Here is a 27,141-nt window from a genome sequence, read left to right on the forward strand (position 1 = left end):
GTTCCATGTATCAAAGTGTTTAATGGGCTTCCTTCACGTGTCTGTCACCTTGTAATCAAAATAGCTGGAATAACAGCATCCACAGTATGCCAGTCATCAATAACCTGTCACACACACATATAACAACATGCACACACATACCCTCATACATTCCATCAATCGGTCTGACTGATTGCTGAATCTGCCAACTATGACAAAGTCCACTACTGACATAAGACACTCATGTGCACACATGCACCCACACAAACACAAAACAAAAACAGTTTCCTGAACGCAGTCATTCATAACTGTCTGCTAACAGCACACCTATAAACATACAGCAGCTCCATACCCCCAGGGCATCATCCATCATCTCTCCCAGCCGCCGGGGGTCCTGGTCGGGTGTCCTGGTCGGGGGTCCGGGTCAGGGGTCCTGGTCTGGGGTCCTGGCTGGAGGTCCTGGTCGGGTGTCCTGGTCGGGGGTCCTGGTCTAGGGGTCCTGGCCGGGGGTCCTGGCCGGGTGTCCTGGTCGGGGGTCCGGGTCAGGGGTCCTGGTCTGGGGTCCTGGCTGGAGGTCCTGGTCGGGGGTCCGGGTCAGGGGTCCTGGTCTGGGGTCCGGGACTGGGGGTCCTGGCTGGAGGTCCTGGACAGGGGTCCTGGTTGGGGTCCTGGTCAGAGGTATGGGCGTGCAGGGTGGGACACACAGCAGAAGAACCTGATCCACACACAGGACCAGGGACTGGACCAACACAGACCTATGGTATTGTAAACACAGACACAGACACACACACACAGAAACACACACACACAGACACGCACACAGTTTATACACAAACATGAATACATCTGCATCTCAGACAAAACAGAGATGTCACTCTATTTCATTCCCTCCTCACATCCTCCTGCTCTCCCTGCTATGTGGATTATGTCTGCAGACTGGTGTATAAATAGTGCTGAGTAGGTGGCCTCATAATGAAAACACTGATATACGGATATCAAAGGCTTCCCTCTCCCTCTCACATTCTATACTCATAAATCAATGGAGTGAATATGTCTAATGTGTGTGTGTGTGTGTGTGTGTGTGTGTGTGTGTGTGTGTGTGTGTGTGTGTGTGTGTGTGTGTGTGTGTGTGTGTGTGTGTGTGTGTGTGTGTGTGTGTGTGTGCGTGCGTGTGTGTAAGTGTGTGTGTGTTATGTGCGCATTGCACCTTATGTGTGTATGTTGTAAAAGTGGGTGTGAACATATGGCTGCACTGTTTACACTTTCCCACACAGACTGATTTGCTAAAAGCCTCAGGTGGCCCTAAGCTGTGACACATTTTAATAAACGACCCAGAGTGCTTTGGGGCCTCTCGCTCAAGACTGACTTCCCTGGACTACACTATAAAGTTAACCCTGACTCTAGTGGGTCATAGGTAAAGGTGTACGTAATGCATAACTCTGTGTTGGATAGAGAATAAGCTCTTTGGCGCCATTAGCATCAGTCATGGGAGATTTACTGTATGATTAGACCCTGTTACCCCTTATCTCTACTCTGTTTCCAATGTTCTGTTTCTTCTCAAACCCCATACTGGCCTGTCACTGATAATCTGACATTTTTTACAGTCTGTGTTAAAAACAGCTTGTGTCTCTTTTAGATACGCTAAGATATGCTAAGATACTCTGAGATACTCTGAGATACTCTGAGATACTCTGGCTTTAGGTGCCACTGGGGTCTAGTTTTAGTTCAGCCTAGGTGTAGTTAACCTGTCTATCATCTACTGTTCTGCCTGGGTCAGATCTCATGCTGACTTGTGTCAGTCCCTCTCTGGGTCATTACTGGGACAAGAAACACAGACCAGAGAGCAGAATGAATAGTCTACCAGGGCCTTTATAGGCAGTTGGTCTCATTCATGTCCGTTGTGTGTGCGTGCGTTCTCGTTCTCTGTCAGGCCACATGGAGGGCCTATAAAGTTCTACAGAGTTTGATTGACAGATGCAGTGATTTTGTGAGGTCCCAATCATGCGTCTCATTCCTTCTACTAAGGAATGGATCAAAATGTACATAATGGGTATCTGGAGGAAATTAGGGGAGGGTCATGCTTTTTCAATTTCAGTCAAGGGGAGGGTTTAGTATTTTTTAAATCTAGGCCAGGGGAGGGTCATGCAATTTGTAATGGATGAAACGTCAATATTTCTCAATATTTTATAATTATTTGCTTATTAGGCTATACAGTATATCGACGTGTGTCCGATAACACCCCTCATCTCTGATTCTCCACTGGGCAAGCAATATCAAGTGAGCCTAGAAGCTATGTAGTGTGATCTCAATCAAATGATCCGTAGCCTATAGGCTGTAGCATACAAAGTGCATGTTCTGAGAAGCACAGAGTAAAGTCATATTTCTAAGATAGCTGCTAGGATGGTGTAAATAAAACTAGGCTGCATTACACACTCAATAGATATTCCAACCCTGAGCCCCAGCCTGCTCTGCTCTTGGGCCCCGATTCCAACCCGAGTTAAGCACGCATAAATGGGACGTAATTCCCTTTTTATGCGCTTTTGTCTATGCGTATTCTGACCTTGAACTTAAGCATGAGAATAGCATGCTATTAACCTACTATTCGATTGAGGTGGAGCTTGAATAAATGAAGGTGTGGTGGAGATGTGTCTACAGTACACAGTATTCTGACCTTGATTTAATTCCCTCATAATTCCACCACCTTTACGTGAAACCATGAATAAGTTTGAGGAAACCTGCTGGTTCCAAGTGGAAAAAGCATTAACTTAATTTCTTTCGATAGAAATAACAATAACAATATTCTACAAGCACTCTAATTTATAAATTGATAAGAACTATTGATTAGAGCGAGGTAAATTAGTAATCCGTTTGGAGAAGGGGATTGTAAATACTCATAGCAATTGTTTAAGACTATTTTTCCTTATGATCCCTGGAGACAAATGTGAAACCAGCCATGTGGAAGCAACTGAAAAATATATCAACATGACATGAGACCCCTAAGACCCTCAAACTTTTTACAGATGCAGAATTGAGGGCATCCTGTCGGGCTTTTTCCCCGCCTGGTCCGCAACCGCAGGGCTCTCCAGAGGGTGGTGCGGTCTGCCCAACGCATCACCAGGGGCTCACTGCCTGCCCTCCAGGACATCTACAGCACACGGTGTCACTGAAAGGCAAAGCAGATCATCAAGGACCTCAGCCAACTGAGCCACAGCCTGTTCACCCCGCTACCATCCAGAAGGCGAGTTCAGTACAGGTGCATCAAAACTAGGACTGAGAGACTGAAAAACAGCTTCTATCTCAAGGCCATAAATAGTCACCACTAGCCGGACTCCACCCAGTATCCTGGTACCACCCGGTTACTCTACCATGTACATAGTCATGGAACACTGGTCACTTTAATAATGTTTGCATACTGTTTTACCCACTTCATATGTATATACTGCATTCTAGTCAAGGTATATCCTATTCAACGATTGCTGTACATACAGTATATGCAGTTGAAGTCAGAAGTTTACATACACCTTAGCCAAATACATTTAAACTCAGTTTTTCACAATTCCTGACATTAAATCCGAGTAAAAATTCCCTGTCTTAGGTCAGTTAGGATCACCACTTTATTTTAAGAATGTGAAATGTCAGAATAATAGTAGAGGGAATTATTTATTTCAGCTTTTATGTCTTTCATCACATTCCCAGTGGGTCAGAAGTTTACATACACTCAATTAGTATTTGATAGCATTGCCTTTAAATTGTTTAAATTGGGTCAAACGTTTTGGGTAGCCTTCCACAAGCTTCCCACAATAAATTGAATGAATTTTGGCCCATTCCTCCCGACAGAGCTGGTGTAACTGAGTCAGGTTTGTAGGCCTCCTTGCTCGCACACGCTTGTTCAGCTCTGCCCACAAATGTTCTATGGGATTGAGGTCAGGGCTTTGTGATGGCCACTCCAATACCTTGACTTTGTTGTCCTTAAGCCATTTTGCCACAACTTTGGAAGTATGCTTGGGGTAATTGTCCATTTGGAAGACCCATTTGCGACCAAGCTTTAACTTCCTAACTGATGTCTTGAGATGTTATTTCAATATATCCACGTAATTTTCATCCTCATGATACCATCTATTTTGTGAAGTGCACCAGTCCCTCCTGCAGCAAAGCACCCCCACAACATGATGCTGCCACCCCCGTAACTCCCCCTTTTTCCTCCAAACATAACGATGGTCATTATGGCCAAACAGTTCTATTTTTGTTTCATCAGACCAGAGGAAATTTTTCAAAAAAGTATGATCTTTGTCCCCATGTGCAGTTGCAAACCGGAGTCTGACTTTTTTAATGATGGTTTTGGAGCAGTGGCTTCTTCCTTGCTGAATGGCCTTTCAGGTTATGTCGATATAGGACTCGTTTTACTGTTGATATAGATACTTTTGTACCTGTTTCCTCCAGCAGCCTCACAAGGTCCTTTGCTGTTGTTCTGGGATTGATTTGCACTTTTCGCACCAAAGTACATTCATCTCTAGAAGACAGAACGTGTCTCCTTCCTGAGCGGTATGACGGCTGCGTGGTCCGATGGCGTTTATACTTGCATACTATTGTTTGTACAGATGAACGTGGTACCTTCAGGCATTTGGAAATTGCTCCCAAGGATGAACCAGACTTTTGGAGGTCTACAATATCTTTTCTGGGGTCTTGGCTGATTTCTTTTGGTTTTCCCATGATGTCAAGCAAATACGTATGTATATATGTATATACTGTACACTACCAGTCAACAGTTTGGACACACCAACTCATTCAAGGGTTTACAAAAAAAAATTTAAACTATTTTCTACATTGTAGAATAATAGCGAAAACTTCAACGCTATGAAATAACACATATAGAAACATGTAGTAACCAAAAAAGTGATAAACAAATCAAAATATAATTTATATTTGAAATTCTTCGAAGTAGCCACCCTTTGCCTTGATGACAGCTTTGCACGCTTTTGGCATTCTCTTGACCAGCTTCATGATGGAAAGCATTGGTTACTACATTATTCCATATGTGTTTTTTCATAGTTTTGATGTCTTCACTATTATTCTACAATATAGAAAATAGTAAAAATAAAGAAAACCCCTTGAATGAGCAGGTGTGTCCAAACTTTTGACTGGCACTGTATATTTTGCTGAAGGGAGAGCCATTCATTTTCATTTCTGAGAGGTCAGATTTTCTCCATATATTATTATAAATAACGTTCACTCCACTCCCTAAGATATGTGTGTTTGTATGTGTGTTCGTATGTGTCTCCCACTGTTTGAGAGCCAAGAAAGTCCACACATTGTGATTGATGGCAGCTGTGGTGTAAAGCACTTAAGAAACATACTTTAAAGTACTACTTAAGTTGTTTTTTGGGGTATCGCTACTTTACTTTGCTATTTATATTTTTGACAACTTTTACTTGTTGGAGTGTGCCCATGGCTATCTGTAAAAATAATTAAAAAATTGTGCCGTCTGCTTTGCTTAATATAAGGAATTTGAAATGATTTATACATTTGCTTTGATACTTATGCATATTTAAAACCAAATACCTTTTGAGTTTTACTCAAGTAGTATTTTAATGGGTGATTTTCTATTTTACTTGATTCATTTTCTATTCATTTATTTTTACTTTTCCGCAAATATGACAATTGGGTATTTTTTCCACCACTGGATGGGAGCAGTGGTAACATGGAGTTCTGGAGTGTGTTGAGGGGGTCTGGCGTGTGGGTTCAGGGACGGTCACTGAGACAATTCCACATAGGATCAGCATGATCTCACCCCAGTGGGAGTCTCTCCCTCTGACTCTGTCAGGTAGGTAGCGCGCTCCTGAGAGAGCTGCCTTTAGCTGTCTGTGGTGCCTGATGAAAAATGGCCTGTCTAAAAAAAGAGGGTGTTATGATTCAATAGGCAAACAAGAACCCCATCATATATTTCACTGCTTTTAATATGGTTTGTGTTGTGGTTAGTTTCACCCTGGTATTGCGTAATGTTTTGTTTCTGCTCGTCAGTGGTTGATTTATATGGGCAAATGTAGGCAAAACACTTCTAAATTGTTTCATTGGCTGACATTCGCATCTATACATTTCTTTATTAGAGTATGGGCTGAAGAAATGGTGCCATACAGAACTTGTAATGTCCCACTGCTGGCGCACAGTGGTGTCAGCACACTGGAGGACCAGTGACCAAAGTTCCCTCAACATTTATTCGTCACTGAGCAAATTTCCGGTCTGCTTAACGCAAACTTGAACATTGTGAGAATTCTGTGCAACTTCCAGTGCTCGTTTACTGTGAACACTGACGCTGTACCCACTTTAAGTTAGTTTTAACAGTAGTCAAGTAGCCTACTGTGGCTACTTGATCATAATGTAGGCCTACCAGAGTGGTCTACCATAAAAATTTTTTTAGAAAATACATCCCATAACATTTTAACATGGAAATAGCTGTTCTATCATTCAGCCTACAGTAGCAGCCAATGTCTGGTGTTCAATGTAGACCTACATTTCATGAAACTTTTGAAAAAAAACATGCAGGGCTTGACATGAACCTGTTTATCCAGTTGTCCTTCAGACAAGGAGGTGACTGAAAATTCTGTTGTGTTGTTTGATGCAAGAAAACACTTTATAAAATAAAATGCATAATTATTCACATTCAATTATTACATAGAATCAGACAAATGATGCTACCCTCTGCCTATTGGCTACCTTATTCAATCATGTCTCAAAATATATGTAACGCCCTGGCCATAGAGAGGGGTTTTTGTTTTTTATTTTGGTTAGGCCAGGGTGTTACATTCTATGTTCTATGTTCCTTTTTCTATGTTTTTGTATTTCTCTGTTTTGGGCCGTGTGTGGCTCCCAATCAAGCACAGCTGAAGTTTGTTGTTGCTGATTGGGAGTCACACATAAGGAGCATGTTTTTCCTTTGGGTTTTGTGGGTAATTGTTTCTGTTCAGTGTGTTTCCTGACAGGACTGTTTCTGGTCGTTTTTGTTTCGTTTTTGTAAAGTGTTCTCTTTTTTTGAATTAAAATTCTAATGATGAACACATCCTCTGCTGCACCTTGGTCTAATTCTGACGACGGCTGTTACAATATAACACTGCCCCTTTAGACAAAAATACATTGATTTTCAAAGATGTCTAGAAATGCACATGTTTTGTGCTCTTAAAGAAAGCAATCCCTCCCCCATTCCTGACTACAAATGATCTATAACTGGGCAAATAACTCACTAAGTAGCAAAGGATAAGTACATTTAGCTCTCGCGTTGATCTCTAAACAAGCACATCTACTCATGACCACTCATACTGTAAAAACAGTCCAGTGCAAAGTGAGTGGCACAGATCCATATGTGGTAATGGTCTATTTGTATATAGGTCTACTGCAGCTCTAATTGGTTATGGCGCACCGCTCTGTGTAGAGTAGGGGCAGAGTAGTGCCTGTCAATGCAATAGAATCCTACTCCAGTTGCATTTTGCCTACAACAAAATCTCTTGCATAGTTTTGTTTCGGGGGGTTGCATTGAAAGTGCTAAATATTGCATTGATTCGATCACAATTCCCGCAGTAAAAGGAAACGTTGATAGCGTTAACTAATGGGGAAAACTCTAGAGAAGTTCAATTTCGTTCTTCTCTGTGCTGGATGATATTTATTCTGTGCGGCAGTCCTGGGGAACTGCTCGCACTGTATAGCACAGTGCCCTATGAACAATCCAAGAGCTAAATATCAAGCCAATTCCTTGGGGTGGAGTTTGGAGTTTGAAATCCAAGAACATCCCAAGTCTTTATGGTTTTCAGAGATGTCTCACTTCCCTGCCTCTGTGAAACTAACAGGAGAAGCCAAGATGAGTACCTCAATCTACAACGATGTCAGGCAGGACCTTGGACAAGGCCGGGGGAGTATCGCCGCCCGCAGGAGGAGATAGAGGCAGCGAGGGTGGAACGGCGATACTGGGAGGAACGGGCAAGAAAGCAACAGGAGCCCGAGAGGCAGCGGCAAAAACATTTTTTGGGGGGGGCATACGGGTAGATTGGCTAAGGCGGGTTTAAGACCTGAGCCAACTCCCCGTGCTTACCGTTGGGAGCGAGTGACTGAACAAGCACCGTGCTATGTGGTGATGCGCACTATGTCGCCCATGCGCACTCACAGCCCGGTGCGCTCGGTGCAACTCCTCACTGTTGTCGTGCTAAGGTTGGCCCTCAGCCAGCAAGGGGTATGCCTGCTCAGCATTCCTGCCCTCCAGTGCGCCTCCATAGCCCAGTACGTCCTGTGCCTGCTCCTCGCACTCTCCCTCCAGTGCGCCTCCATAGCCTAGTACGGCTGGTGCCTGCTCTGAGCACCCGGTCCTCAGTGCGTCTCTCCAGTCCGGTGAGACCTGTTCCAGCTCCATGAGTAAAGCCTCCAGTGATAATCTATGGTCCGAAGCCTGTAGAGATGATCCATGGCACGAAGCTTCTAGTGATGATCCATGGCCCGGAGCCTGTAGGGATGTTCCATGGCACGAAGCCTCCAGAGGTAATCCATGGCCAGGAGCCTGTAGGGATAATCCATGGCAAGAAGCCTGTAGGGATTATCCATGGTCCGGAGCCTGTAGGGATAATCCATGGCAAGAAGCCTGTAGGGATAATCCATGGCCCGGAGCCTGTAGAGATGATCCATGGCACGGAACCTGTATTGATGATCCATGGCATGGAGCCTGCAGCAACGGTCCCTAGTCCGGAACCTACAACGACGCTCTCCAGTCCGGAGCCTCCGGCGACGCTTCTCAGTCCGGAGCCTCCGGCGAAGCTCCCCAGTCTGGAGCCTCCAGCGACGCTCCCCAGTCTGGAGCCTCCAGCGACGGTCCGCAGCCCGGAGTCTTCAGCGACGGTCCGCAGCCCGGAGTCTTCAGTGGCGGTCCGCAGCCCGGAGTCTTCAGCGGCGGTCGGCAGCCCAGAGTCTTCAGGGGCGGTCGGCAGCCCGGAGTCTTCAGCAGCGGTCCGCAGCCCGGAGTCTTCAACGGCGGTCCGCAGCCCAGAGTCTTCAACGGTGGTTCGCAGCCCAGAGTCTTCAACGGCGGTCTGCAGCCCAGAGTCTGCAGCGGCGGCCTTCAGCCCAGAGTCTTCAGCGGCGGTTGGCATCCCAAAGCCTCATGGTCTGGTTCCTCCGGACACACAGAAGCGGGGATATCAGCGGGCGGTGGGGGTGCTATGCCCTGAACCAGAGCTGCCGCCAATTATAGATGCCCACCCGGACCCTCCCCTATAGGTTCAGGTTTGCGGGCGGGAGTCCGCACCTTTGGGGGGGGGGGGGGGGTACTGTCACACTCTGACCTAGGAGAGCTGTGTTTTCTCTGTTTAGTTAGGTCAGGGTGTGATAGGTGGGTGGGCATTCTATGTTTTGTTTTTCTATGTTTTGGCCGGGTATGGTTTCCAATCAGAGGCAGCTGTCTATCGTTGTCTCTGATTGGAAGCCATACTTAGGCAGCCTGTTTTTCCCTTTGTTTTCGTGGGTAGTTGTTTTCTGTTTCGTTTAAGTACCTGACAGAACTGTCGGCTGTCATTTTGTTTATTTTGTAAAGTGTTGGTTTTTTCATTAAACTTCAAGATGAGCACTCAACACGCTGCGCCTTGGTCCCCTTTATATGATGCCCGTTACAAACGACCTTACATTACATCCTCAGGTCACAACCTTTAGGGGTGGAGGTGAGAACGATTACAGACTTAACATCCTACATAAATTGCTCAGGGAACATACCTTGGAGGAAAACTCACTCCAGCCCTGAACAGAACTTGGAAATGTATGCCGGCAGAAACAGTTGGGCTTTCCTGAAACTCTGCCAAAGTGATGATGTGCGTCTGTCTGTTTCCCTGACGTAGTCTGATGATGTCATCTGATTGTTTCTCTTATCATGATCCTGGGTTGAAACTGATACTCCCTGTGCTCTGAGATGTAATCCTAATCATATCCCAAAAGCCCTAATGTTTATAATGTTAAACATAATGTTTGTACAAATGTACGCACGCATGCACGCACTGATACACATACACACCCACACCCACACCCACACCCACACCCACACCCACAACATACACACACACATTCCAGATATGGCATGGGTGAACTTTCCCTCAACTCCAGGGAAATAACAGGCAAAACAGGGAGCTAGCCAAAGGGAAATTCCAGCCAGGGACCGAGGAGTGTCTTTACACGGCAGGAATGTACAGCCCAAATTTATGTAAGTGTCATGACAACCGTGTCCAGGAAGAGGGGCACATCTACTCTGTCTTCTGCTTTGTTGTTGTTCACAGATGAGCAACCACAGGTTTGTTTAGGGATGGATCAAAATGTACAGAATGGGTAATTAGAGGAAAATGGGGAAGAGTCCTGCTTTTTCAATTTCAGTCAAGGGGTGGATTAAGTATTTTTTTTATCTTGTCCATATAGGGATATCATTGTTTAGTGTCTTTGACATTCAGCGGCTGAGTTACAACCTTCTATAGCCGAAGAGATCAAACATTGAATCTAATTCTGTCACTATCAATTGATTAAGCTATTCACTTTCTGTACAATAGAGATGATGCAGATTATGAAACAGATTATGCTAATATGTAAAATCACATAATTGCATGAAGATAGAAGATGTTTAAACCCAGACAGCGTTTAGGTAAACACTTGGGAACTTCTCTTGTTGGGTTAAGCCACGGAAGAATAGTAGACAGCAGTTAAAGCTGAAATTTTTCCATGTCGGTAGGCCTACTGTCTGGGATGAAAAGGTTGGCCTAACTTTTGAAAGTACTAAGTTCAGATTCCTAATGAATTATTTGCAAACAGGGACAGTTTCATTGCAAACAAGACACATTGATTTAGCATTGAAGAAATATGATCAGATGAACACATAGGCCTATCTCTCTGTCCATTCTTAGCCTGTAGTTTCGGTCATTTGTGTGGTATTAAAAATACATTCTGCTAATATGTAAAATTACATCGAATTTAGAATTCATTTATAAAAGGCTATTTTTGCTCTGACTTGCAAATACAATGATAGATTCATGCATTGCTTTTACTATAAAGGAGATCTTTCCACCCCTACACTTGTCTGCGTTGGTCTATGAACCCACAACCTACTGGCCCGCAACCTTCTGCGCTATCAACATTTCTGTGTTGCCATGTAATGATTAAAGGAAGAAGAACAGTTTTTAAAACTGTCCAAGAAGTGAGGGTGAACAGTAAGAATGTTCTCTGCTATCCACTTTATGTTTCAGTTGTTATTCTGGGTATAGGGGATGGTCACTTGTTTGTTTTTTCAAGCGTTTATGGAGGGTTTAGGTAAAATATATTTAATGAAGGGAGGGCCAACCATTTTCATTTCAGAGACGTCCGTTAATGTCCATGTACCCTTATTATACATAACGTTCACTCCCTTAGAGACAAATGTATCTACATTTATCTAACCAGAATCCTACTTGTCACTTGTATGCGCGTTGAAGAAAAACCCATATTGGTCATCTGGTTCACATAAAGTGCCCCAAAAAAGCCAAGAGAGGATATGCAGTATGTTTATGAAGGGAGCCACTAGTGCAGTATCTCATCAAAAGTGTGTTCTGGCTCCCGTTCAAATACAAACAACAACAAGTCTAAACATGACTTACACAACTGCCACCACAGTGCAGTGAAGGCTATTTGCACACCACTGAGGATAATAGCCCAATGACTTTCACTATTCAATGCAATTAAGTCTGAAAATAACTTGCTTGCTTCCTCTACTATTTATGGTCAAAGTAATTATTTATTAGAGTAGGCTTTGCTATAATATACTTCTAACATGTACTTTTAGACACCCTCTGTAAGTCTTTAACAGAGCCTATAACAGCGGAGAGAGTTGCATCAGATGAGTAATTTCCTCTCTGGAACATAGTTTTCTTCCATTGTGCATGAAGTTCAAGAGGTGTGTGGACGGTTGATATGATGGCATGGGCTATCATTTTACTACAGGGAAACCCCACCCGTATGGGCTGATGAAAATCTTCCTGCTGCAGACCTCTACGTTACATAAGCCAGCAGCACTGGGCGGACACCCACAGAACAGGGAAGGAAAATACGATTTTTTTTTTCATTTCACCTTTATTTAACCAGGTAGGCCAGTTGAGAACAAGTTCTCATTTCCAACTGCGACCTGGCCAAGACAGAGCAAAGCAGTGCGACACAAACAACACAGAGTTACACATGGGATTAACAAACGTACAGTCAATAACACAATAGAAAAGTCTATATACAGTGTGTGCAAATGTAGTAAGATAAATAGGCCATAGTAGCAAAATAATTACAATTTAGCAATTTAACACTGGAATGATAGATGTGCAGAAGATGAATATGCAAGTAGAGATACTGGGTTGCAAAGGAGCCCAAAAAATGTATAACAATATGGGGATGAGGTAGTTGGGTGGGCTATTTACAGAAGGGCTATGTATAGGTGCAATGGTCGGTAAGCTGCTCTGACAGCTGATGCTTAAAGTTAGTGAGGGAGATATAAGTCTCCAGCTTCAGTAATTTTTGCAATTCGTTCCAATCATTGGCAGCAGAGAACTGGAAGGAAAGGCGGCCAAAGGGCGAGTTGGCTTTGGGCGTGACCAGTGAAATATACCTGCTGGAGCGCGTGCTATAGGTGGGTGCTGCTATGGTGACCAGTGAGCTGAGATAAGGCGAGGTTTTACCTAGCAAAGACTTATAGATGACCTGGAGCCAGTGGGTTTGGCGACGAATATGAAGCATGGGCCAGCCAGTGAGAGCATACAGGTCGCAGTGGTGGGTAGTATATGGGGCTTTGGTGACAAAACGGATGGCTACATTGATAGACTACAACCAATTTGCTGAGTAGAGTGTTGGAGGTTATTTTGTAAATTACATCGCCGAAGTCGAGGATCGGCAGTATAGTTTTATGAGGGTATGTTTGGCAGCATCAGTGAAGGATGCTTTGCTGCAAAATAGGAAGCCGATTCTAGATTTAATTTTGGATTGGAGATGCTTAATGTGAGTCTGGAGGGAGAGTTTACAGTCTAACCAGACACCTAGGTATTTGTAGTTGTACACATATTCTAGGTCAGAACCGTCCAGAGTAGTGATGCTAGACAGGCGGGCGGGTGCGGGCAGCGATCGGATGAAGAGCATGCATTTAGTTTTGCTTGCATTTAAGAGCAGTTGGAGGCCACGGAAGGAGTGTTGTATGGCATTGAAGCTTGTCTGGAGGTTAGTTAACACAGTGTCCAAAGAAGGGCCAGAAGTAAAAAGAATGGTGTCGTCTGCGTAGAGGTGGATCAGAGAATCACCAGCAGCAAGAGTGACACCATTGATGTATACAGAGAAAAGAGCTGGCCCGAGAATTTAACCCTGTCGCACCCCCATAGAGACTGCCAGAGGTCTGGACAACAGGCCCTCCGATTTGACATACTGAACTCTATCTGAGAGGTAGTTGGTGAACCAGGCGAGGCAGTCATTTGAGAAACCAAGGCTGTTGAGTCTGCTGATAAGAATGCGGTGATTGACAGAGTCGTAAGCCTTGGCCAGGTCGATGAATACGGCTGCACAGTATTGTCTTTTATCAATGGCGGCTATGATATCGTTTAGGACCTTGAGCGTGGCTGAGGTGCACCCATGACCAGCTCGGAAACCAGATTGCATAGCGGAGAAGGTACGGTGGGATTCGAAATGGTCGGTGATCTGTTTGTTAACTTGGCTTTCGAAGACTTTAGAAAGGCAGGGTAGGATAGACATAGGTCTGTAACAGCTTGAGTCAAGAGTGTCTCCCCCTTTGAAGAGGGGGATGACCGTGGCAGCTTTCCAATCTTTAGGGATCTCAGATGATACGAAAGAGAGGTTGAACATTTAGTAATAGGGGTTGCAACAATTGCGGCGGACAATTTTAGAGAGGGTCCAGATTGTCTAGCCCAGCTGATTTGCAGGGGTCCAGATTTTGCAGCTCTTTCAGAACATCATCTTTCTGGATTTGGGTGAAGGAGAAATGGGGGAGGCTTGGGAAAGTTGCTGTGAGGGGTGCAGAGCTGTTGACCGGGGTAGGGGTAGCCAGGTGGAAAGCATGGCCAGCCGTAGAAAAATGTTTTTTGAAATTCTCGATTATCGTAGATTTATCGGTGGTGACAGTGTTTCCTAGCCTCAGTTCAGTGGGCAGCTGGGAGGAAGTGCTCTTATTCTCCATGGACTTTACAGTGTCCCAGAACTTTTGGGAGTTTGTGCTACAGGATGCAAATTTCTGTTTGAAAAAGCATGCCTTTGCTTTCCTAACTGCCTGTGTATATAGGTTCCTAATTTCACTGAAAAGTTGCATATCGCGGGGGCTATTCGATGCTAATGCAGAACGCCACAGGATGTTTTTGTGCTGGTCAAGGGCAGTCAGGTCTGGAGTGAACCAAGGGCTGTATCTGTTCTTAGTTCTAAATTCTTTGAATGGGGCATGCTTATTTAAGATGGTGAGGAAAGCACTTTTAAAGAGTAACCAGGCATCCTCTACTGACAGAATGAGGTCAATATCCTTCCAGGATACCCGGGCCAGGTTGATTAGAAAGGCCTGCTCGCTGAAGTGTTTTAGGGAGCGTTTGACAGTGATGAGGGGTGGTCGTTTGACCGCGAACCCATTACGGACGCAGGTAATGAGGTTTTTATTGCTTCTTTAAATCAGCACAATAGTTTCAACTGTGCTAACATATATGCAAAAGGGTTTTCTAATGATCAATAGCCTTTCAAAATTATAAACTTTGATTAGCTAACACAGCGTGCCATTGGAACACAGGAGTGATGGTTGCTGATAATGGGCCTCTGTACGCCTTTGTAGATATTCCATTAAAAATCATCCGTTTCCAGCTACAATAATCATTTACAAGATTAACAATATCTACGCTGTATTTCTGATCAATTTGTTGTTATTTTAATGGACAAAAAATGTGCTTTTCTTTCAAAAACAAGGACATTTCTAAGTGACCCCAAAATTTTGAACAGTGGTGTATGTATAAAAAGAATGGTTAGGACTGTTGTTGTGTCCTATATTGTCGGGTTGAGTCAAAGTTCAGTTCCTGCTCATTGATTAGAGTGGAATCTCCTGAGAAGCTTTCTGCCTATTAACCTCTCCCTTTCCTCTTTCATTGATACTGTTTACACCGCTGACATAAAACACAGCTACACACACACACACGACACAAGATGGATATGAGAGGACAGAGCCCAGTATCTGTAGTGTCCAATGTACCATGATGACTCCTTCCCTGTTTCAGTGTCCCTCAGTCCAAAGGAACAGGGGAAAAAGGTGCTAATGCTACTGTACATATCATATCTGCAGTTCCCCCCACAGACATTACAGAGCACTCTTATGCTTGATGAGAGGAGCTATATAAATGTAGTCCATTATTAGCCAGTTATAAATGTTGGATCTTGGATCTCTCCCTTTGGATCTCTCCCTTTGGCAGCCAGCTCGCCATGATAAGGCTGACCCAAAGCCTTCAGCTTTCCCAAACAAAAATACATCAGCAAAGTCAATATCAGCCTTTATACTGCCAACCAGCAGGAGGAAAATTAGTCTAAAAGCAGAGAAAATACCTTACAGGATATTTAATGGCTGAATTTGTATTTGTATTTATTAAGGATACCCAAGCAGCTACTCTTCCTGGGGTCCAGCAACATTAAAGCAGTTATATACAGTTTAATATATTACATGACATAACATTTCATAACACAATACAACATCCGTGTGTGTGTAGAATGCGTGTCTTATCATGTGCATGTGTGTCTGTGCCTGTGTGTGTGTCTCTTCACAGTCCCCGCTGTTCTATAAGGTGTATTTTTATCTGTTTTTTAAATCTGATTCTACTGCTTGCATCAGTTACCTGATGTGGAATAGAGTTCAATGTAGCTATGGTTCTATGTAGTACATTGAGCCTCCCATATTCCATTCTGGACTTGGAGATTGTGAAGAAACCTTTGGTGGCATGTCTTGTGGGGTATGCATGGGTGTCTGAGCTGTGTGCTAGTAGTTTAAAAAAGATACCTCGGTGAATTCTGCATCTCTCCTCCACTTTGAGCCATGAGAGATTTACATGCATATTATTAATGTTAGCTCTCTGTGTACATTTAAGAGCCAGCCGTGCTGCCCTGTTCTGAGCCAATTGTAATTTTCCGAAGTCCCTCTGTGGCACCTGACCACACAACTGAACAGTAGTCCAGGTGTGACAAAACTAGAGCCTGTATGACCTGCCTTGTTGATAGTGTTGTTAAAAAGGCAGAGCAGCTCTTTATTATGGACAGACATCTCCCCATCTTAGCTACTGTTGTATCAACATGTTTTGACCATGACAGTTTAAAATCCAGGGTTACCCCAAGCAGTTTAGACACCGCAACGTGCTCAATTTCCACATGATTTATTACAAGATTTAGTTGGTTTAGTGAATCATTTTTTGATTTAGTTGGTTTAGTGAATGATTTTTCCCAAATAGTTTTGGAAATATTTAGGACAAACTTATTCCTTACCACTCATTTTGAAACTAACTGCAGCTCTTTGTTAAGTGTTGCAGCGACTTTCTATTGCCGTAGTAGCTGATGTGTATAGTGTTGAGTCATCCGCATACATAGACACACTGGCTTTACTCAAGGCCAGCGGCATGTCATTAGTAAAGATTGAAAAAGGTAAAGGGCCTAGACAGCTGGCCTGGGGAATTCCTGATTCTACCCGGATTATGTTCTCTTTATCCACAATATAGCAGGGGGTGTAAAGCCATAATACATAAGGTTTTCCATCAGCAGACAAACATCGACAATGTCAAAAGCCGTACTGAAGTCTAACAAAACAGCTCCCACAATCTTTTTATCATCAATTTCTCTCAGCCAATCAATAATTTGTGTAAGTGCCGTGCTTGTTAAATGTCCTTCCCTATAAGCGTGCTGAAAGTCTGTTGTCAATTTGTTTACAGTAAAATAGCATTTTATCTGGTCAAACACAATTTTTTCCAAAGTTTACTTAGGGTTGGTAACAGGCTGATTGGTTGGCTATTTGAGCCAGTAAACTGGACTTTACTATTCTTGGGTAGTGGAATTACTTTTGCTTCCCTCCAGGCCTCAGGGCACACACTTTCTAGTAGGCTTAGATTGAATATATGGCAAATTAAAACACTGGGGCAGAGTCATAATACAAGCATTGTTTGTCGAGCGCTCTCACTGAGCCTCTCCTGAGGTTCATCAGCCATAACACCAATGCTCTTGCTTCCGTCTATTCTCTGGATAATTTGAAAAAGGGAGCCATTGTCAGGAAGTGTGTGTGTGTGTGTGTGTGTGTGTGTGTGTGTGTGTGTGTGTGTGTGTGTGTGTGTGTGTGTGTGTGTGTGTGTGTGTGTGTGTGTGTGTGTGTGTGTGTGTGTGTGTGTGTGTGTGTGTGTGTGTGTGTGTGTGTGTGTGTGTGTGTGTTTGGGGGTTGGAATAACTTGCGGAGGACCTCTCTACTTTAACAGGCAATTTCCTCTGATAACAGCAGTCATGCAGTGGTGTCCATGGTGATGATTCCTCCAGAGAGTATAACAGAGTGAACTGTACAGTACTTCACCTCTACAGGGTGCAGGCAGAGATAAGTGTTTTCCCTCCACACCACACACACACATAGACACACACACACTCTATTCCCTCCCACCCCTTCTCCCTGCAGATGGATATGGTGTGTGTATCATGTGTTAGGGTAGAAGATATGCTTTGGCCTAGCAGATTAATTTTGTGTGTGAACTTTCCCATTACAATATAGGTTCAGAAAATCCCCTTATTCTTTGGGACACTTTTAAATGGACCTTCAGAGGCCATTAAATTCAATATTTCCATCAATTATTAAAAAAAAGCAGTTTCTGTCTAAAGAGACAAGACTACCAAGGGAAATACATTAGCTAATAGTAAAGGTAGACAGCAATAAAAATATACTACAGAGATACAAAATAATTTAGAGGAAAAACAAAAAGAACTGTAGGAACTTATCCAAGAATGATCTAATGTAATCTATTACAAGAATAAAGCAAACTGGATAGAATATGGAGAAAAATACACCAAATTCTTCCTGAATCCCCAACACTGGAATGCTACCAAAAATAATTTGCAGAAACTCATTACTAAAGATGGATTCTATCTATGATTATCCAAAGGATATTTTAAAAGAGGGAGCTAAATATTTGTAGCAGATGTTTTCTTTTCCGTCTCATCCTCACCCTCTGAATGACGATTACTGTAAGGAATTCTTTCCAAATAACAAAAAATGGGAAATTAACAAATGTACAAAAAGATCAGTGCCAAGGCCAAATTACTGAGGAATAACTTTTTGAGGCTATTAAATCCTTTCAGTCTGGAAAAACCCCAGGGCTTGATGGCATACTGGTAGAGGTATTATCACGACTCAGGAGAAGACCCAGATGCAGACAGTTCGAAGTAACAAAATTTTATTACAAAAACAGGAGACAGGCAAACAACAGGTCAAGGACAGGCTATAACGACACAGGGCGAGACCCAGATGCAGACACAGGAGGCAGATGGTTTGGGTCTCTGATATTTATTAGAATACAAGTGGCAGGCAATAGGCAGGTCGAGGACAGGCAGAGGGGCTAAGGGGCTAAGAATCTTGGAGTTGGGAAAGGGCCCATAAAAAGGGGGGAAAGTTTGCGGGACTCCACCTGGAGGGGCATATCTCGAGTAGACAGCTATACCCTCTGTCCGAGTCGATACCGGGGAGCCGGGGTCCGATGGCAGTCCGCTTGTCGTCGATACCTGTAGGTGGTCTTGAGAAGAGCCGACCGGGCTCTTTTCCAGGTACGGCGACAGCAGCGGATGAACATCTGGGCCGAGGGTATGCCGACCTTTTCCTCTTGCTCCAGGTAGAGCGGGGCCTGATAACCCAGGGAACACTTAAAAGGTGAGAGACCATTGGCAGAGCACACACAAGTTGCTGGCTCCAGGTGGTGGGGTTGGCGGAGACAAGGCAGCGAAGAGTCATCTCCAGGTCTTGATTGGCTCGCTCCGACTGGCCGTTAGACTGAGGGTGGAACCCGGAGGACAGGCTGGTCAACGACCCAATGAGTGTGCAGAACGCCTTCCAGAACTGGGACGAGAAGTGAGGAACCCGGTCGGAGAACATGTCCACCGGGAGTCCATGGATCCGGGAAGATGTGCTGCACCATGAGCTGGGCCGTCTCTTTGGCAGAGGGTAGCTTGTGAAGGGGAATGAAATGGGCGGCTTTGGAAAACCAGTCCACTAACTGATTTTATTTATAATGCCTGGATATTTTCAATTTCTGTGAGTCTCTTATAAAACGGGTAAAAGTAATGTATATCAACCCAAGGTGTAAAAGAGTAAATAGTTTTGAATTGTCAAGAGGAGTTAAACAAGGGTGTCCACTGACACCATATCTATTCGTTATGGCCATCAAAATACTAGCTATTTAAATATCAGATCAAATAACAACATTAGAGGATTAGAAATCCAAGGCTTGAAAACAAAGGGTTCCATGTATGCTGATGAATAAAAAAGTTTTATATTAAATCCGGAAGCTAGATCCCTGTAATGTCTTGTTGAAGATCTAGATAACTTTTCTGAACTCTCTGGACTAAAAGTGTATAATATTATGTATTGGATCTTTAAAAGATACAACTTTTACATTACCTGAAGTTTACCTATGAAATGGGCTGACAGTGAAGTAGACATACTTAGTATTCATATCAGAAAATATATAAATGAGCTCTCCAAAATGAATTTCAATATAAAACCAGTAAAAATAGACAAGATCCTGCAACCATAGAGAGGAAAATACCTGTCTATTTATGGAAAGATTGCACTGATTAACTCCTTAGTCATATCCCAGTTTACTCACTTACTTATGGCGCTGCCTATTCCTGATGATTAGTTTTCAAATCATATGAGCAATAAATATTTTGCTTTATCTGGGATGCTTAACCAGACAATATAATGAATATGAACTGGGTGGGTTGAGATTATTCACCTTTTCACACGTACCAACAAACGGGTGTGATCATTCTATAGTGGTCTCTGTTGCGTACGATCAAACCGGTGTGATTAGAACACTTGATTAGAATGCTTATTTAGAATGTCCATTTTCGATTGACGCAACAATCAGCATTTGAGCTGGCAACACTTTTTTTCACAGAAACATTTTGCACAAACACGGTCCTTACAAAGTTATGTCCAGAATGTGACCAGTTTATTTTTGGATACAATGTTCAGACATTCACAGAAGTAGCTACAGCATAACACAATCATCCAAACTGGAAAATGTAGACTACATTAGTCCTAGCGCTAACTGAGGAAAGATTGATGTAACACAAGTGGTCATATGTTATAACTCTCAGCTGACAGAAACTACAATATGAATTAGCTAATAGCAATTACTATTTATAATTAATCACATCATGGGTGAGCTCACCATTGATCAAAATAATTGAGTAAAACACTTTTTTGAAATCGGAAAGTAATCCGATGATGGGTAGTTTGTGCACGCCAGAATGTTTGTTTTTTCGCATCAACCAAAGATAATAAGTGGAGACAAGATAGAGTTTGGTCGTTTTATAGTATGCATGTTGAAGGGGATGTGTCGTCTACGATGAAATAATCTGAATACATAATTTGTCACCAGTACTTGTGAATAAACCTGTAAATACATTATGCTACATAAACTACCGTTCAAACGTTTGGGGTCACTTGTTAACGTTGTAAATTACTATTGTAGCTGGAAACTGCAGATTTTTTTATGGAATATCTACATAGGCGTACAGAGGCCTATTATCAGAAACCATCACTCCTGTGCGCCAATGGCACGTTGTGTTAGCTAATCCAAGTTTATCATTTTAAAAGGCTAATTGATCATTAGAAAACCATTTTGCAATTATGTTAGCACAGCTGAAAACTGTTGTTCTGATTAAAGAAGCAATAAACTGGCCTTCTGTAGATTAGTTGAGTATCTGGAGCATCAGTATTTGTGGATTTGATTACAGGCTAAAAATGGCCAGAAACAAAGTACTTTCTTTTGAAACTCATCAGTCTATTCTTGTTCTGAGAAATTAAGGCTATTCCATGCAAGAAATTGCCAAGAAACAACGCTGTTGTTGTACGAGAACAGTGCAAACTGGCTCTAACCAGAATAGAAAGAGGAGTGGGAAGCCCCGGTGCACAACTGAGCAAGAGGACAAGTCCATTAGAGTGTCTAGTTTGAGAAACAGACACCTCACAAGTCCTCAACTGGCAGCTTAATTAAGTAGTACCCGCAAACACCAGTCTCAACGTCAACAGTGAAGAGGCGACTCCGGGATGCTGGCCTTCTAGGCAAAGTTCCTCTGTCCAGTGTCTGTATTCTTTTGCCAATCTTAATCTTTTGTTTTTATTGGCCAGTCTGAGAGATGGCTTTTTCTTTGCAACTCTGCCTAGAAGGCCAGCCTCCTGGAGTCGCCTCTTGAAATGCAAGAGAAAGGCCATTATATCACTTAGGAGTCTAGGTGCAATTTAGATTTAGGTCACTAGATGGCAGCAGCGTATGTGTAAAGTTTTAGACTGATCCAATGAACCATTGCATTACTGTTCAAAATGTTGTATCAAGTCTGCACAAATGTGCCAAATTGGTCAGTTGATACATTTTAAAGTACATAACTATAGAGAACATACAAAAATGATATGGTCAGGGGAAGGGGACGATCCCATAGAGGTTAAACCTGTCACGACAGTGACGGATGGTGGCGCCCCTCCTCGGCCGGGCGGAGCTCGGCGGTCGTCGTCGCCGGCCTACTAGCTACCATCGATCCCTTTTTGTTTCACTTTCGTTTGGTTAGGTCTAGGTAGGCACGCACCTGTTTTGGGTTAGTCATTAGTAAGGGGGGGTTATTTAGGTTAGCGTAGGATGTATGTGGTTGTACGTGATTGTGTTGCTTGTCCGGGTTTTGTGTGTTCGTAAAGAACGTGTATTGAGTTTTTTCCTTCTGCCAGTGGTTTCTTTTATTTGTGTACACCACCGCAGAATCTTTCAGGGCTGCGCCCTTATACCTTGTCGACCACGTACAGTGCTTCAAATAAAGAAGTGTGGTCACGAACTCTCTCTGTCTCCTGCGCCTGACTCTACCTCTCCTGTTGTTCCTCGAGCCAGCCCGTGACAGAAATCACGTACCCAAACTAAATGGAGTCAGCAGGAGCTTCAGCGCCAGCCATGTCCATGGAGGAAACCGTCGACCAACAATCCACCCTGCTCCACCGGCTGGGGAACGCCATGGATCAGGTGTTGGCGCGCCTGGAGAGCTGGGACCGACGCGCTCTCGGCCCCCTGAACGCGGCAGGCCAACAGCCTGCGCCCCCTCCAGCACCCACAGCACCCAGTACCAGTGGGGCGAAACTCGCTCCCCCCAGGGAGTACGATGGAACGGCTGCTGGGTGTAAGGGCTTCTTGCTCCAGTTGGAGTTATACCTGGCGACCGTTCGTCCCTCTCCCTCGGGGGAGGAGAGCGTCAGCGTCCTCGTCTCCTGCCTCACGGGTAAGGCCCTGGAATGGGCAAACGCCGTGTGGGACAGTCCGGACTCAGCCAGGGACAACTACCCAGAGTTCACCCGCCGCTTTCGGGCAGTATTCGATCATCCCCCGGAGGGGAGAGCGGCGGGTGAGCGGCTGTTTCACCTGAGGCAGGAGACGAGGAGCGCGCAGGACTTCGCTCTCGAGTTCCGGACCCTGGCCGCGGGAGCAGGGTGGAATGAGAGGGCCCTTATAGATCACTACCGTTGTAGTTTGAGGGAGGACGTCCGCCGGGAATTAGCCTGTCGGGACACGACCCACACACTGGACCAACTGGTGGATCTGTCCATCCGACTGGACAATCTGCTGGCCGCCCGCGGACGTCCGACCCGGGCCCTGCTCATTCCACCTTCCAGCCCTCCTGCTCCCACGCCTATGGAGATAGGGGGGGCAGTAGCCAGGAAGACTGGAGGGGGAGGTCGCTCCTGCACCTCATGTGGTCGCAGAGGGCACACTGTGGACCGGTGCTGGGGAGACTCCCCTAGGAGTCCAGAGGGCAGGCAGAGCGCTCCTTTGACACCTCAGGTGAGTCAGCACCAGCCTCACCCAGAGCCCCCTGTCCGTCACATGTATGTGTCAGTGTCCTTTCCTTGTTTCTCCCCTCACTCCCGGTTTAAGGCGCTAGTCGATTCAGGCGCAGCAGGGAGTTTTATGGACCGTGGGGTCGCGGCTAAGTTAGGGATTCCCCTGGTCCAGTTGGACCAACCCTTCCCCGTGCACGCCCTAGACAGTCGACCACTAGGGTCAGGGCTGGTCAGGGAGGTCACTGTGCCTCTGGTCATGGTCATAAGGAGCGGATTAGTCTTTTCCTCATCGATTCCCCAGCGTTTCCAGTGGTTCTAGGGATTCCCTGGCTAGCCACTCACAACCCTAAGATTTCGTGGGGACAGAGGGCTCTTAAGGGGTGGTCAAATGAGTGCTCGGGCAGGTGCATAGGAGTTTCCATCGGTGCGACTACGGTGGAGAGTCCAGACCAAGTATCCACCGTGCACATTCCCTCAGAGTATGCCGATTTGGCTATCGCCTTCAGTAAAACGAAGGCGACCCAATTACCACCTCATCGACGAGGAGACTGTGCGATAAACCTCCAGGTGGGCGCTGCCCTTCCTCGTAGTCACGTTTATCCCCTGTCTCAGGAGGAAACAGCGGCTATGGAGACATACGTCACTGAGTCCTTGAGGCAGGGATACATTCGGCCATCTCACTCACCCGTCTCCTCGAGCTTCTTTTTCGTGAAGAAGAAGGAGGGAGGTCTGCGCCCGTGCATTGACTATAGAGGTCTAAACGCCATCAGAGTGGGTTTCAGTTACCCACTACCTCTCATCGCCTCGGCGATGGAGTCATTTCACGGGGCGCGCTTCTTCACGAAATTGGATCTCAGGAGCGCATATAATCTGGTGCGTATCCGAGGAGGGGACGAGTGGAAAACGGCATTTAGTACCACATCTGGCCATTATGAGTACCTCGTCATGCCGTATGGGTTAAAGAATGCTCCCGCAGTCTTTCAATCCTTTGTGGACGAGATTCTCCGGGACCTGCTCGGTCAGGGTGTAGTGGTGTACATCGATGACATTCTGGTCTACTCCACTACACGCGCCGAGCATGTGTCTCTGGTGCGTAAAGTGCTTGGGCGACTGGTGGAGCATGACCTATACGTCAAGGCTGAGAAATGTGAGTTTTCCAAACCAGCCGTCTCTTTCTTGGGGTATCGCATTTCCTCATCAGGGGTAGTGATGGAATGTGACCGCGTTTCAGCCGTGCGTAATTGGCCGACTCCCACCACGGTGAAGGAGGTGCAGCGGTTTTTGGGATTTGCCAATTACTACCGGAGGTTTATCCGGGGCTTTGGGCAGGTGGCGGCTCCCATTACCTCACTGTTGAAGGGGGGCCCGGTGCGGTTGCAGTGGTCCGCGGAGGCGGACAGGGCCTTTAGTCATCTGAAGGTTTTGTTCACTGACGCTCCGGTGCTGGCGCACCCGGACCCCTCTTTGCCCTTCATAGTGGAGGTGGACGCGTCCGAGGCTGGGGTAGGAGCCGTGCTGTCCCAGCGCTCGGGCGCCCCCCCAAAGCTCCGCCCCTGCGCCTTCTTCTCTAGGAAGTTGAGTCCGGCGGAGCGTAACTATGATGTGGGGGACAGGGAGCTGTTGGCTGTGGTCAGAGCCCTGAAGGTGTGGAGACATTGGCTTGAGGGGGCACGTCACCCTTTTCTCATCTGGACTGACCACCGCAATCTGGAGTACATCCGGGCGGCGAGGAGACTGAACCCGCGTCAAGCCAGGTGGGCAATGTTCTTTACGAGATTTCGGTTTAACATCTCGTATATCCCAGGTTCCCGGAACACTAAGGCCGACGCACTGTCTCGTCTCCATGACGCCGAGGAACGGTCCACCGATCCCACGCCCATACTTCCAGCCTCCTGCCTGGTGGCACCGGTGGTCTGGGAGGTGGACGCGGACATCGAGCGGGCGTTACGGACGGAGCCTACTCCTCCGCAGTGTCCAGTGGGTCGTAAGTACGTTCCGCTCGATGTTCGCAATCGGCTGATTCGGTGGGCTCACACGCTTCCCTCCTCGGGTCACCCAGGGGTTGAGCGGACAGTGCGTGGTCTTAGTGGGAGATACTGGTGGCCCACCTTGGTGAGGGACGTGAGGCACTATGTCTCCTCCTGTTCGGTGTGCGCTCAGAGTAAGGCTCCCAGGCACCTGCCTAGAGAGAAATTACAACCCCTCCCGGTTCCACAACGACCATGGTCCCACCTGGCGGTGGATTTCTTGACCGATCTCCCGCCGTCTCAGGGCAACACTACGATCCTGGTCGTTGTGGACCGGTTTTCTAAGTCCTGCCGTCTGCTTCCGTTACCCGGTCTTCCTACGGCCCTGCAGACCGCGGAAGCCTTATTCACCCACGTCTTCCGGCACTACGGGGTGCCCGAGGATATCGTCTCAGATCGAGGCCCCCAGTTCACGTCCCGAGTGTGGCGGGCGTTTATGGAGCGACTGGGGGTTTCGGTCAGTCTGACCTCGGGGTTTCACCCCGAAAGTAATGGGCAGGTGGAAAGGGTAAACCAGGAGGTGGGCAGGTTCCTGCGGTCCTACTGCCAGGACCGGCCAGGGGAGTGGGCAAGGTTCGTGCCATGGGCCGAAATGGCTCAGAACTCTTTGCGCCACTCCTCCACCAACATATCACCATTCCAATGTGTGTTGGGTTATCAGCCGGTCCTGGGGCCATGGCATCAGAGCCAGACGGAGGCCCCTGCGGTGGAGGAATGGGTTCAGCGCTCAAGGGAGACCTGGAACGCTGTGCAGGAATCCCTGGAACGAACCAGGGTACGACAAAAAGCGAGCGCTGACCGGCACCGCAGCGAGGCCCCCGTGTTCACCCCAGGGGAGAGAGTCTGGCTCTCGACCCGGAACCTGCCCCTCCGCCTGCCCTGCCGGAAGCTGGGTCCGCGGTTTGTGGGGCCATTTAAAGTCCTGAGGAGAATAAACGAGGTGTGTTACAGATTACAACTTCCTTCTTATTATCGCATTAACCCCTCGTTTCATGTGTCTCTCCTCAGGCCGGTGGTAGCTGGTCCGCTGCAGGAAAATGAGGTACGGGAGGTCCCTCCACCCCCCCTGGACATCGGGGGGCCCCCGGCGTACACAGTCCGGTCCATCTTGGACTCCAGACGCCGGGCGAGGGGCCTGCAGTACCTCGTGGACTGGGAGGGGTACGGCCCGGAGGAGAGGTGCTGGGTACCGGTGGAGGACATACTGGACCCAGCGCTCATCCGGGAGTTCCACAGCCTCCATCCGGATCGCCCTGCGCCTCGCCCTCCGGGGCGTCCTCGAGGCCGGCGTCGGCGCGCTGCGGGAGCCGCGCGTCAGGGGGGGAGTACTGTCACGACAGTGACGGATGGTGGCGCCCCTCCTCGGCCGGGCGGAGCTCGGCCGGGCGAAGCTCGGCGGTCGTCGTCGCCGGCCTACTAGCTACCATCGATCCCTTTTTGTTTCACTTGCGTTTGGTTAGGTCTAGGTAGGCACGCACCTGTTTTGGGTTAGTCATTAGTAAGGGGGGGTTATTTAGGTTAGCGTAGGATGTATGTGGTTGTACGTGATTGTGTTGCTTGTCCGGGTTTTGTGTGTTCGTAAAGAACGTGTATTGAGTTTTTTCCTTCTGCCAGTGGTTTCTTTTATTTGTGTACACCACCGCAGAATCTTTCAGGGCTGCGCCCCTATACCTTGTCGACCACGTACAGTGCTTCAAATAAAGAAGTGTGGTCACGAACTCTCTCTGTCTCCTGCGCCTGACTCTACCTCTCCTGTTGTTCCTCGAGCCAGCCCGTGACAAAACCCTAAATTGTTCTCAAGTAGATTGCTCAGAAAAGCTCATGCCATGTCTTATTTTCGATTAATTGAAAATGAAACCTTTTTCAAAGTATCTCTCTTTTTCAAACAAGTTGTAAATTGGAATGGTAGAGTTGTCTTTCAAGGAGTAATCAGAATTTTATGGGAAGATCTGCTCAATCCAAGATTACAACCAATTGATTACAGCACTACCCCAAAAATGGAGGAGGCAGGTGGCAGTGGGAGGCGATAGGGAACTGGTCTGT

The 27,141-nt window shown here is 46.1% G+C and overlaps 1 long non-coding RNA gene across 1 annotated transcript; it reads left to right on the forward strand.

Annotated features, from left to right (window-relative positions):
* The first annotated feature begins 10,063 nt into the window (after positions 1-10,063).
* Positions 10,064-26,816, forward strand: LOC145862578 (uncharacterized). Its single transcript, XR_014382038.1, has 2 exons — positions 10,064-10,198; positions 26,107-26,816. It is a non-coding gene; the product is annotated as an uncharacterized LOC145862578 (long non-coding RNA).
* The last annotated feature ends 325 nt before the right edge of the window (positions 26,817-27,141 follow it).

Source organism: Salmo salar, chromosome 21 (genome assembly GCF_965601325.2).
Source record: "Salmo salar chromosome 21, fSalSal1, whole genome shotgun sequence".
Lineage (NCBI taxonomy): Eukaryota > Metazoa > Chordata > Actinopteri > Salmoniformes > Salmonidae > Salmo > Salmo salar.